This window comes from Pelobates fuscus, chromosome 1, assembly GCF_036172605.1.
Source record: "Pelobates fuscus isolate aPelFus1 chromosome 1, aPelFus1.pri, whole genome shotgun sequence".
In the NCBI taxonomy this organism is placed as follows: Eukaryota; Metazoa; Chordata; class Amphibia; order Anura; family Pelobatidae; genus Pelobates; species Pelobates fuscus.
Window position 1 is genome coordinate 33,808,044 of NC_086317.1, and position 12,445 is coordinate 33,820,488.

Sequence of the window (12,445 nt, forward strand, 5' to 3'; positions counted from 1 at the left end):
AAACAAATTATTTATTTAAAATCTAAAGCTTAACCAATTGTTAAAACAGATATGAGTGGTGGCACTGACTGTGCAAATGGGTAAGGCATCCAACCTGACACAGAAGCTGGCAGGCAGGCAACTGCTCTTCTATTACAGTGAAAACAAATTATTTATTTTAAATCTAAAGCTTAACCAATTGTTAAAACAGATATGAGTGGTGGAACTGGGCAAGTAGGCACAGTATCCAATGTGAACCTCACACAGAAGCTGGCAGGCAGGCAACTGCTCTTCTATTACAGTGGAAACAAAATTTTGGTTGTAAAAGCACGCTATAGAGACACCAGATATGAGTGGCAACTGTCAAAGTACGCTGGCAGGGTTGTGCAGGGCACACGCTGAAGGAAGGCCTGACAGAGCCGCTTGAAGGACACTGACTGGCTGCTATTAGCTTACACTGGAAACCTTTTTTCTTTGTAAAAGCACGCTAAAGAGACACCAGATATGATTGGCAACTGTCAAAGCACGCTGGCACAGGTCTGCAGAGCACACGCTGAAGTAGGCCTGACACCCAGACGCTTGCAGACAACTAACTGATCTTCTATTACAGTGAAAAAAAAATGATTTCTTTAAAATCTAAAGCTTAAGCTATTGTTAAAACAGATATGAGTGGTGGCACTGACTGTGCAAATGGGCAAGGCATCCAACCTGACACAGAAGCTGGCAGGCAGGCAACTGCTCTTCTATTACAGTGAAAAAAATTATTTATTTAAAATCTAAAGCTTAACCAATTGTTAAAACAGATATGAGTGGTGGCACTGACTGTGCAAATGGGCAAGGCATCCAACCTGACACAGAAGCTGGCAGGCAGGCAACTGCTCTTCTATTACAATGAAAACAAATTATTTATTTAAAATCTAAAGCTTAACCAATTGTTAAAACAGCTATGAGTGGTGGCACTGACTGTGCAAATGGGCAAGGCATCCAACCTGACACAGAAGCTGGCAGGCAGGCAACTGCTCTTCTATTACAGTGAAAACAAATTATTTATTTTAAATCTAAAGCTTAACCAATTGTTAAAACAGATATGAGTGGTGGCACTGGGCAAGTAGGCACAGTATCCAATGTGAACCTCACACAGAAGCTGGCAGGCAGGCAACTGCTCTTCTATTACAGTGGAAACAAAATTTTGGTTGTAAAAGCACGCTATAGAGACACCAGATATGAGTGGCAACTGTCAAAGTACGCTGGCAGGGTTGTGCAGGGCACACGCTGAAGGAAGGTCTGACAGAGCCGCTTGAAGGACACTGACTGGCTGCTATTAGCTTACACTGGAAACCTTTTTTCTTTGTAAAAGCACGCTAAAGAGACACCAGATATGATTGGCAACTGTCAAAGCACGTTGGCACAGGTCTGCAGAGCACACGCTGAAGTAGGCCTGACACCCAGACGCTTGCAGACAACTAACTGATCTTCTATTACAGTGAAAAAAAATGATTTCTTTAAAATCTAAAGCTTAAGCTATTGTTAAAACAGATATGAGTGGTGGCACTGGGCAAGTAGGCACAGTATCCAATGTGAACCTCACACAGAAGCTGGCAGGCAGGCAACTGCTCTTCTATTACAATGAAAACAAATTATTTATTTAAAATCTAAAGCTTAACCAATTGTTAAAACAGATATGAGTGGTGGCACTGACTGTGCAAATGGGCAAGGCATCCAACCTGACACAGAAGCTGGCAGGCAGGCAACTGCTCTTCTATTACAGTGAAAACAAATTATTTATTTTAAATCTAAAGCTTAACCAATTGTTAAAACAGATACGAGTGGTGGCACTGGGGAAGTAGGCACAGTATCCAATGTGAACCTCACACAGAAGCTGGCAGGCAGGCAACTGCTCTTCTATTACAGTGGAAACAAAATTTTGGTTGTAAAAGCACGCTATAGAGACACCAGATATGAGTGGCAACTGTCAAAGTACGCTGGCAGGGTTGTGCAGGGCACACGCTGAAGGAAGGCCTGACAGAGCCGCTTGAAGGACACTGACTGGCTGCTATTAGCTTACACTGGAAACCTTTTTTCTTTGTAAAAGCACGCTAAAGAGACACCAGATATGATTGGCAACTGTCAAAGCACGCTGGCACAGGTCTGCAGAGCACACGCTGAAGTAGGCCTGACACCCAGACGCTTGCAGACAACTAACTGATCTTCTATTACAGTGAAAAAAAATTATTTCTTTAAAATCTAAAGCTTAAGCTATTGTTAAAACAGATATGAGTGGTGGCACTGACTGTGCAAATGGGCAAGGCATCCAACCTGACACAGAAGCTGGCAGGCAGGCAACTGCTCTTCTATTACAGTGAAAAAAAATGATTTCTTTAAAATCTAAAGCTTAAGCTATTGTTAAAACAGATATGAGTGGTGGCACTGGGCAAGTAGGCACAGTATCCAATGTGAACCTCACACAGAAGCTGGCAGGTAGGCAACTGCTCTTCTATTACAATGAAAACAAATTATTTATTTAAAATCTAAAGCTTAACCAATTGTTAAAACAGATATGAGTGGTGGCACTGACTGTGCAAATGGGCAAGGCATCCAACCTGACACAGAAGCTGGCAGGCAGGCAACTGCTCTTCTATTACAGTGAAAACAAATTATTTATTTTAAATCTAAAGCTTAATCAATTGTTAAAACAGATATGAGTGGTGGCACTGGGCACGTGGGCACAGTATCCAATGTGAACCTCACACAGAAGCTGCCAGGCAGGCAACTGCTCTTCTATTACAGTGAAAAAAAAATATTTATTTTAAATGTAAAGCTTAACCTATTGTTAAAACAGATATGAGTGGTGGCACTGGGCAAGTAGGCACAGTATCCAATGTGAACCTCACACAGAAGCTGGCAGGCAGGCACCTGCAATTACATTACACAGGAAAAAAAAAAAAAAAAGCAGCCTGATGTTATAGCCCTAAAAAGGGCTTTTTGGGGTGCTGTCCTTACAGCAGAGATCAGATGAGTCCTTCAGGATTGTAGTGGACACTGAATACCCTAGCCTAGCTATCAATTTCCCTATCTAATCAGCAGCAGCTAAACTTTCCCTCCTCTCACTAAGCATGCAGCTTCAGAATGAATCGAAAATGGATGCTGGGAGGGAGGTTGGAGGGTTTGGAAGGGAGGGAGTGCTGCTGATTGGCTGGAATGTGTCTGCTGACCGAGAGGCACAGGGTCAAAGTTTGCCCAATGATGACGAATAGGGGGCGGATCGAACTGCGCATGTGTCCACGCGCCGCTGCGAACGCGAACACGCTAAGTTCGCCGGGAACTGTTCGCCGGCGGACAGTTCGGTACATCACTATTCAGGTTGTTCGTTGGTAAAATCTGTCGACGTTTCAAGGCAGTGCTTACATCTGAGCCAGTCCAACATTTGGCTCTCTGCTGAACACTCCTCATTTAGATGCATTGATTCAATGTATCTCTATGAGGAGATGCTGATTTGCGCAGTGCAGTGTTTTGCCGCGCAATCGAAAAATATTGGATTGGCTGAAATCATCAAGTTTGATGATCTCAGCCAAGGAGGCGGAGCAGGAATAATGGTGAGTAAAATCCCATTTTACTTTGCTGACATGTGGGCTGGGTGTCTTAATATGCTTTAACTTCTATAGTGACAGGAATACATGTTTTTATTCCTGTCAATATACAGGGAGTGCAGAATTATTAGGCAAATGAGTATTTTGACCACATCATCATCTTTATGCATGTTGTCTTACTCCAAGCTGTATAGGCTCGAAAGCCTACTACCAATTAAGCATATTAGGTGATGTGCATCTCTGTAATGAGAAGGGGTGTGGTCTAATGACATCAACACCCTATATCAGGTGTGCATAATTATTAGGCAACTTCCTTTCCTTTGGCAAAATGGGTCAAAAGAAGGACTTGACAGGCTCAGAAAAGTCAAAAATAGTGAGATATCTTGCAGAGGGATGCAGCACTCTTAAAATTGCAAAGCTTCTGAAGCGTGATCATCGAACAATCAAGCGTTTCATTCAAAATAGTCAACAGGGTCGCAAGAAGCATGTGGAGAAACCAAGGCGCAAAATAAGTGCCCAAAGTCAAGCGTGCAGCTGCCAAGATGCCACTTGCCATTAGTTTGGCCATATTTCAGAGCTGCAACATCACTGGAGTGCCCAAAAGCACAAGGTGTGCAATACTCAGAGTCATGGCCAAGGTAAGAAAGTCTGAAAGACGACCACCACTGAACAAGACACACAAGCTGAAACGTCAAGACTGGGCCAAGAAATATCTCAAGACTGATTTTTCTAAGGTTTTATGGACTGATGAAATGAGAGTGAGTCTTGATGGGCCAGATGGATGGATTGGTAAAGGGCAGAGAGCTCCAGTCCGACTCAGACGCCAGCAAGGTGGAGGTGGAGTACTGGTTTGGGCTGGTATCATCAAAGATGAGCTTGTGGGGCCTTTTCGGGTTGAGGATGGAGTCAAACTCAACTCCCAGTCCTACTGCCAGTTTCTGGAAGACACCTTCTTCAAGCAGTGGTACAGGAAGAAGTCTGCATCCTTCAATAAAAACATGATTTTCATGCAGGACAATGCTCCATCACACGCGTTCAAGTACTCCACAGCGTGGCTGGCAAGAAAGGGTATAAAAGAAGAAAATCTAATGACATGGCCTCCTTGTTCACCTGATCTGAACCCCATTGAGAACCTGTGGTCCATCATCAAATGTGAGATTTACAAGGAGGGAAAACAGTACACCTCTCTGAACAGTGTCTGGGAGGCTGTGGTTGCTGCTGCACGCAATGTTGATGGTGAACAGATCAAAACACTGACAGAATCCATGGATGGCAGGCTTTTGAGTGTCCTTGCAAAGAAAGGTGGCTATATTGGTCACTGATTTGTTTTTGATATGTTTTTGAATGTCAGAAATGTATATTTGTGAATGTTGAGATGTTATATTGGTTTCACTGGTAAAAATAAATAATTGAAATGGGTATATATTTGTTTTTTGTTAAGTTGCCTAATAATTATGCACAGTAATAGTCACCTGCACACACAGATATCCCCCTAAAATAGCTATAACTAAAAACAAACTAAAAACTACTTCCAAAACTATTCAGCTTTGATATTAATTAGTTTTTTGGGTTCATTGAGAACATGGTTGTTGTTCAATAATAAAATTAATCCTCAAAAATACAACTTGCCTAATAATTCTGCACTCCCTGTAGTGTTCCTTTAACTTTCACTTGTGGGCTTGAGAGGTTTCACGTGAAATGGGGTTTCACGCCTTTTGTCCTGGTAGAGGTGAGGTTTTAGTGATATAACATACTATCCTGACTACCTTTGTCTGTAATTATATGTAGAGGAGAAGAGGTACAAAAATGAAAAGCATGAGGCGGGGGCAGAGTGGCATGGCCCCAAGGAGAGCAAGACTTAAAGGGTTAATAACTAACCTAAGATATTAACAAAGTGAAATCGAATTGCAAAAATTTGATAAGTGCTGAATTGGAGTATATTTGCAGAGCTATTTTAACTTAAAGGAACACTATAGTCACCTAAATTACTTTAGCTAAATAAAGCAGTTTTAGTGTATAGATCATTCCCCTGCAATTTCACTGCTCAATTCACTGTCATTTAGGAGTTAAATCACTTTGTTTCTGTTTATGCAGTCCTAGCCACATCTCCCCTGGCTATGATTGACAGAGCCTGCATGAAAAATAAAAACTGGTTTCACTTTCAAACAGATGTAATTTACCTTAAATAATTGTATCTCAATCTCTAAATTGAACTTTAATCACATACAGGAGGCTCTTGCAGGGTCTAGCAAGCTATTAACATAGCAGGGGATAAGAAAATCCTAATTAAATAGAACTTGCAATAAAGAAAACCTAAATAGGGCTCTCTTTACAGGAAGTGTTTATGGAAGGCTGTGCAAGTCACATGCAGGGAGGTGTGACTAGGGTTCATAAACAAAGGGATTTAACTCCTAAATGGCAGAGGATTGAGCAGTGAGGCTGCAGGGGCATGTTCTATACACCAAAACGGCTTCATTAAGCTTCATTAAAGTTGTTCAGGTGACTATAGTGTCCCCTTAAATGTTGAATTTCACAATTTTATTTGCTATTTTGGCATTGAGCATATTTTGCATTTTGTCATATAGTGAATAATATTGTAAATATAATTTACATCCGCTGCAAACGCTAAATGATAGCTCCCTACCTCAAATATTACTCATATCACTCAGATGTCCAAATGACTTAATATGTAAAATACGAAGACATTATACATTGACATTTCAAATACAGAGTTACCATAGTAATTAAACCAAAATCAGTATCGGTTTTATTAATCTGAACAGATACACAGACTTAGCAACTTTCCCCGACTTTCATTACAATAAAAAAAAAGTAAAAAAAAAAGAAAAAGAGAAACATTTCTTGTGTGTTTTAACAAACAATGTGAATTACACAAATTTACTTAAACCTCTGGCTCTTTCAATGGATTAAAATACGTGATCTCCTTTAAATGCAATTCATTGATGGCCCAGCCTGAAAAATGATATCCCTTTGACCTTTGTAAAGTTTGTTATTTGCTTGACATAGCCATTACTTCAAAAATCAAATAGGTTTGTCTAAACATTATCCGAATGCTCCGTTTGGGCAGCAAAGGGCAGACAGTTGACCACTGGCTTGCTGTCAGTGATTAATTTAGTCTTGCTTCTTGTCACTTTCCCTGCTTATTCAACTATCAATCTCCTGTTTGCCAGTTACCACAACCACTTTCTGCTGTTCAGGCGCTTTTATCCCCAACAATAATCCAATTTCAAATTGATCAATGAGAACATGTGGTCAGTAAGCAAAATAACAATCCCTTCAGCCAACCGCGGACCGCAATCTCAAATTTTTATTTCTATATAAAGCCTTAAAACTTATGCAAAAAAAGCACAACCACACGTAATACAGCTCTTTATTTTTCTCTTCCCCTCGAGGAGATTTCTGCATTCATTCTGAGGTTTAATGTATTGATTATGCATACTGTTTATTTTAATATACCTCTAAATTAAATACCAATTTGTTAATGACTTGATCTTTTGAGGACTTTAGATGAACTACTGACACAGTGTCCTCACGTAAAGCAACATATAAAAGTTACTGTCAAAGTGTGATTTTCTGATGTTGCAAAACTTTTTACATAACATCTACAATTTGTGAAATATAACTCTGAAAAATAAACTCGCTTCTGTTTCTAAGTGTAAATTAAATGAGCGGATAAATCTTTCGGCAGATCTACCGTTGTAGCATGACTTTGCTGTAAAATGTTTTTTTTTTACAATTTTTAATTCCCACAAAATAGATAAGATATAATAAAATAATAATATAAAATTTTATATAAAATATTATAATATAACATATATAAGATATTTTTTATAATTGTAATTATAACTATCAATGTGTAGCATAAACGTAGTCATTTTTAATTCCATATCGTCCATATCGTCACTTTATACGCTGTACTTAGATATAAAATACTATGTCATTTATTCAAATAAAACATTTTGTAATATTGATCTGTTGAGCACAGCACTTTATTGCTATATGATAATTTGAATAATTTCTCCATAATTTCTGGCTATTTAAAAAGTTTGTACTCCCCTTCCAAACAATATCTACTTTAATACATATCAGTTACAAACACTGTTATCTGAAAAAAATAACTATTCTCTTAGAGAGTTAATTGTTGTGCTCCCAAACTCATCTCAAATATATAACATTTACAGGGCTTACCGGTATATGTATATGCTTTTTTGTTTCTAGCCTCATGCGTTATATTTAAAAAAAAAAATGTGTTTATGTAGACGCGAGATAAAAATTCACAGATTCCCTGTTTTATTTTTCTGAAGCAATATGTATGGTCTGAGATTTAGATATTCATTACGTGAAGCAGAGGAATTACATCCCAAAAATACAGATTCTGTATTCTGCGTGAGTGGGGATTGTGCTGTTATTAGATAATATCACACATCAGCAATGTGGTCGTCCTCTGATGGTCTGCTCAATATGTTTATAAAATGTAATTAGGAAACATCATGGCCGTGACAGTCAATTGATTGCATTTTAATTACGTCAGTATAAGTGACAATGTAAGCATTTTTCTTCTTCAGTCCTCAATACAATTATACTGGCCATCACAATTCTCTGAGATAATGTAGTCATCCCTTTTGTTATGGATATATTATCTTTATTCTGAGAGTAACCCTTTAAGGACCAGTAAATCTGAAAAAAGGGAACTCCAATGGGGAACTTTAATTCAAATTCATTTTTTTTTCATGAATCCATTTTGTCCATCTCCCCTAATATTTTTTTTAGCTTTACCTAAAATTTTCAGTGTCCCATGCAGAGTAGAATTAACCATAAAGGTACCTTAAGGGGCCACTTGGGTTAGACAGGGACCCCGGAACCATAGGTTTGCTTGGCCCCAATCACCATCCTTACGGGAAGTGTAAAGGGGGTCCTAAAGCTGGTGACCTGGGGTCTTGTGGGATCGTAATCCTTCTCTGGTACTATAACTGGTGCAATGCATTCATAATTATGTTATATCTCCCTCTAGGAGGGGCTTTGAGTCACACCTGAATTCCATAAATACCCCAAACATAGTTCAATCTTAATAGCAAGGATGGAACAATAGTTTGATACAATATAGTAGCAAAAATAACTGATGGTGACAAAGAGAGGGGCAAGATTAGACTGAGCAGGCAGCAACCACCCTCTGAAAAAAAAAAAAACGAATTACATTAATAAAGTATTGGGGGTTGCTGAGGGCCATCATATTACCAGTGGGAATCGACAATTGGGGCACCTTCTCTAAAAACAACAAAAATGAATACCAGGATGCCCAGTAATATCATATACATGAAAAATGGAACACCCCAAATAAATAAAGTATTTCATCTCACAACTCCAGCATAGAGGCTTCTCAATGAGAGGACAACTTGCAAAGACTACAGACAGCTTCTCCGAGCTGTTTTTTCATATACCCGCAAAGAAAACATGCAGAAAAAAATGTCATGCATGGTTTCTTTGGTGGGTTATCTACTAAATAGTTAAATAAAGTAACACATACAATTCAGTGGAGTATTTCTTTAAGTGTGCTATACAGAAACAGGGGAGTTGACAGTTACAATCCATATGTATATCTGCAGAGGGACAGAGAAATGCCTTACTCTGCAAGGTGCAAACCAGCACTGGAGTAAAGGGAGCCGAGTGAGGTTTTATGGGCTTAATTTTATTATGAATCTGTTAAAGCTTCAACGCACTGGGTTGGGAGCGAAGGAGTTAAATGGATTATGTTTTACTTTTTTCTGTAGCATGAGTTTTTAAGAGAGATTTTGGCAAAAGGTGCCAATGAGTTGTTTGTTACTTTTGGACCATAGCTAACTCTATAATATTCAGACAAAAACCGGCAGTCCTACGCAAGCACCTGATTTTATTCTGAGCAAACGAGAATAGCTGCAGGTGATGGCTGTTACATCTGAACACAGTTACAATGCACAATGGGTTTATTTACCAAACTAGGAATTAAGGGATTCTAGGCCAAAGCAACTGAATTGGAAAAATGCAGCAATTAGACCAGGGGTCCCCAGAAGCCAGATTCCCAGATGTTTTCAAACTACAGATTCCATGATGCTTTGTCAACCCAAAGGCATTCTAAAGCCATGCAAAGCATCATGGGAGTTGTAGTTTGAAAACATCTGGGGATCTTCCTTTTGGGCTCCCCTGAATTAGACAATTGCACAATTTCCCCCCCTAAAATGTTCAGTTCCATTACAAGTTCTCATAAATTCCCATTTCATCAAACACTACATTCTTATGGGTGTGTGTGCACTTTTGTGCTCTTTTTATTTTATTAAGTTTAAAAAAGATCCATATGTTTTTACTTAAATAATGCTTGCTATGAAAGGTGAATACGGGTCAGGCTTGATTTGCCATGATTTCAGCCTTTATATCAACAAAAGCAGTAGTTTTAATGAGGGTGTGTACACACATGATATCCAGTATAGAAGCCAAAATTATTTTTGAGCAGCCACGGGAATTCTGTGAATATGTATTTATTACATGATCCCCTTCCTGACTCACTGATGTTCTGATCAACTGATCAATCTGTCTGATTTCACCGCACCCGCATGTTAGAAAGGTCTAGACTTGTGTACAAATCCGATTCAACTGAGCTGAATGAATCAAATGCCTGTCAATCTATGGATTAACAAGTCGATTATATTAATATTTATATATATATATATATATAATATTTATTATATTGATTGTTTTTTAGGATCAATGGGCCTTTTGCATGAGCTGGAGCTACGGCTCACTTAGTACAAGTTCATCTCATATCCTCATTGCAAGAGAATTGGGTAATTCTTCAATCAAAGACTTGTCAAGGTCATTAAGGATGACATAGGGAACCCATATTATTGGATGGGATAATCTTTAATATTAAAGGGACACTATAGTCACCAGAACCACTACAATCTTTAATATTAAAGGGACACTATAGTCACCAGAACCTCTGGCTTCTATAGCCTGCCCCTGCAAGCGTTTCAATTTAAACAGGGAAAAGGCAGTGTTTGCATTGCTGCCTGGGAACAACTCTTGTATCAGTCACTCAGACGGCTACTAGAGGTGTTTTCTATCTCAGTGCTGCCTCTTCACACTCTGCATGGAGACGCTGGATGTTCCCCATAGAACATTTGAGCAGAGTGGCGATTTGCTGCGCATGCACAATAGTCTCCCAATGCTTTTCTATGGTAAATCATTGGATTGGTTGACATCTTCCAAAAGTGATCATTTTAGCCATTGAGGCAGGGCCAACCGCAGCAAATCCGGTGTGGCGAGGGAGAAATGTTAAGTTTAAACATCTTTTCAAAGAGATCTGAGGGTGTGGGAAGCTAAACACGCTATACATATTTGTATTCCTGACATTATAGTGTTCCTTTAAATAGCAATGCCTGAATGAACCTCCTGGAAGCATGCTTTAATCTCTGAAACTGTAAGTGTTCCAAAACATAAAATCTAGACAGACTACTGTCTGAAACTCAAGCAGACTGCCATCTGGGATACATTAAAGGTTGACTCTATGCATCGTATCCTCTGCAGCCTGCTGCACTAGTTCTTGTTAAGTTGACTGGAGCTTTAAGAGCAGTAAGACTAGTGAAGAGATATGTCTAATTAAAAGGTTGAATGAAATCCATGTTTCAGAGTCTGAGGATATGTGGAAACAATTACTGTCACAAAGTAATAACACAGCACTGAATGTTATAACCGTGACCCCACAGAATACATAACAGTTATGATATGAGGAGCACCCTTGTCCCGTTTTTCAATAGTTTGCCCTCTTACATTATCACGCCGGGCTCCTGATCTCCTTTAAGGCTGGCTGAGACATGCATCTGGACTGTGCAGATATGTCAAGTTGAATGACGACCCTGCCGGCCATCCATTGGTTGAGAGTGTCAGCTGACGATTCTCAGCCAATCAGTGCAATTCTGTACATAGAAATATGCACAGAATTGACATTAGTTGGGCCCAAACTTTAGAAACACTGCACATACAGACTCCATGCACCATAACCTCTTCAAATCACCGAAGTTGTCATGGTGCTTGGAGTAATCTTTCAAAGACCTCTTGGGTTGTTTCTCTTAAATTAATGGTACTTTAAATAATAGGTGAACTGTATGCTACATATACAGGTTCATGTGTATCTTTGTAAAGTAAGTGTAAATACAAATTATGGCATTAAGATCTCCTATAAATAATGCTGTACCAATGCAATGAAAACTAGCTGTGTCTTGAAGGGGACATGCTTTGTGTGCCCTGGCTATGCCAAGAAAGAACTGGAATATGATGTCAATTGCCAAATCTTTAAAATACATTTAAAAGAAAATGGGCTTCGAGCTGTGGTTATGGTGCTAGAAGTGTCCTGGTGCACTCGCAAAGTAAGTAGTCAAATTGGATGCCAGATACAAGCACCATGATATCCAAAAGCTCCTTCATAGAGCTCCGGCTTGCTCTCCTGAGCTTAGCCCTGCAGCTCTCAGCGAAACAAAGCACCTCACTCGAGAGCTTCTGCCCAGTTAGCTGATGGTTTGACTATTTATCTTCCGGCAGATCTTGGCCACTCCTGGCACCATAATTACTACAGCATGCTCTAGTGTTTACATTGCTTGGAGTTTTCCTTTAACAAACATTATAGGGTATTTTCAATGATATATTCATTGGCATTATTTTCAGAGATGTAACAGTTTCCATCTAACTTGTCATCGCTATCCATTTAAAGTCTAATTTGTGTGACGGCTTCATGACTGTCACAAATGGAATTTGAGCATCTTTGAAGGTTATTTTATAAACCGATGTTTATGTATGCAGAACATCAAACAAGGCAGCTGACATTTATTATT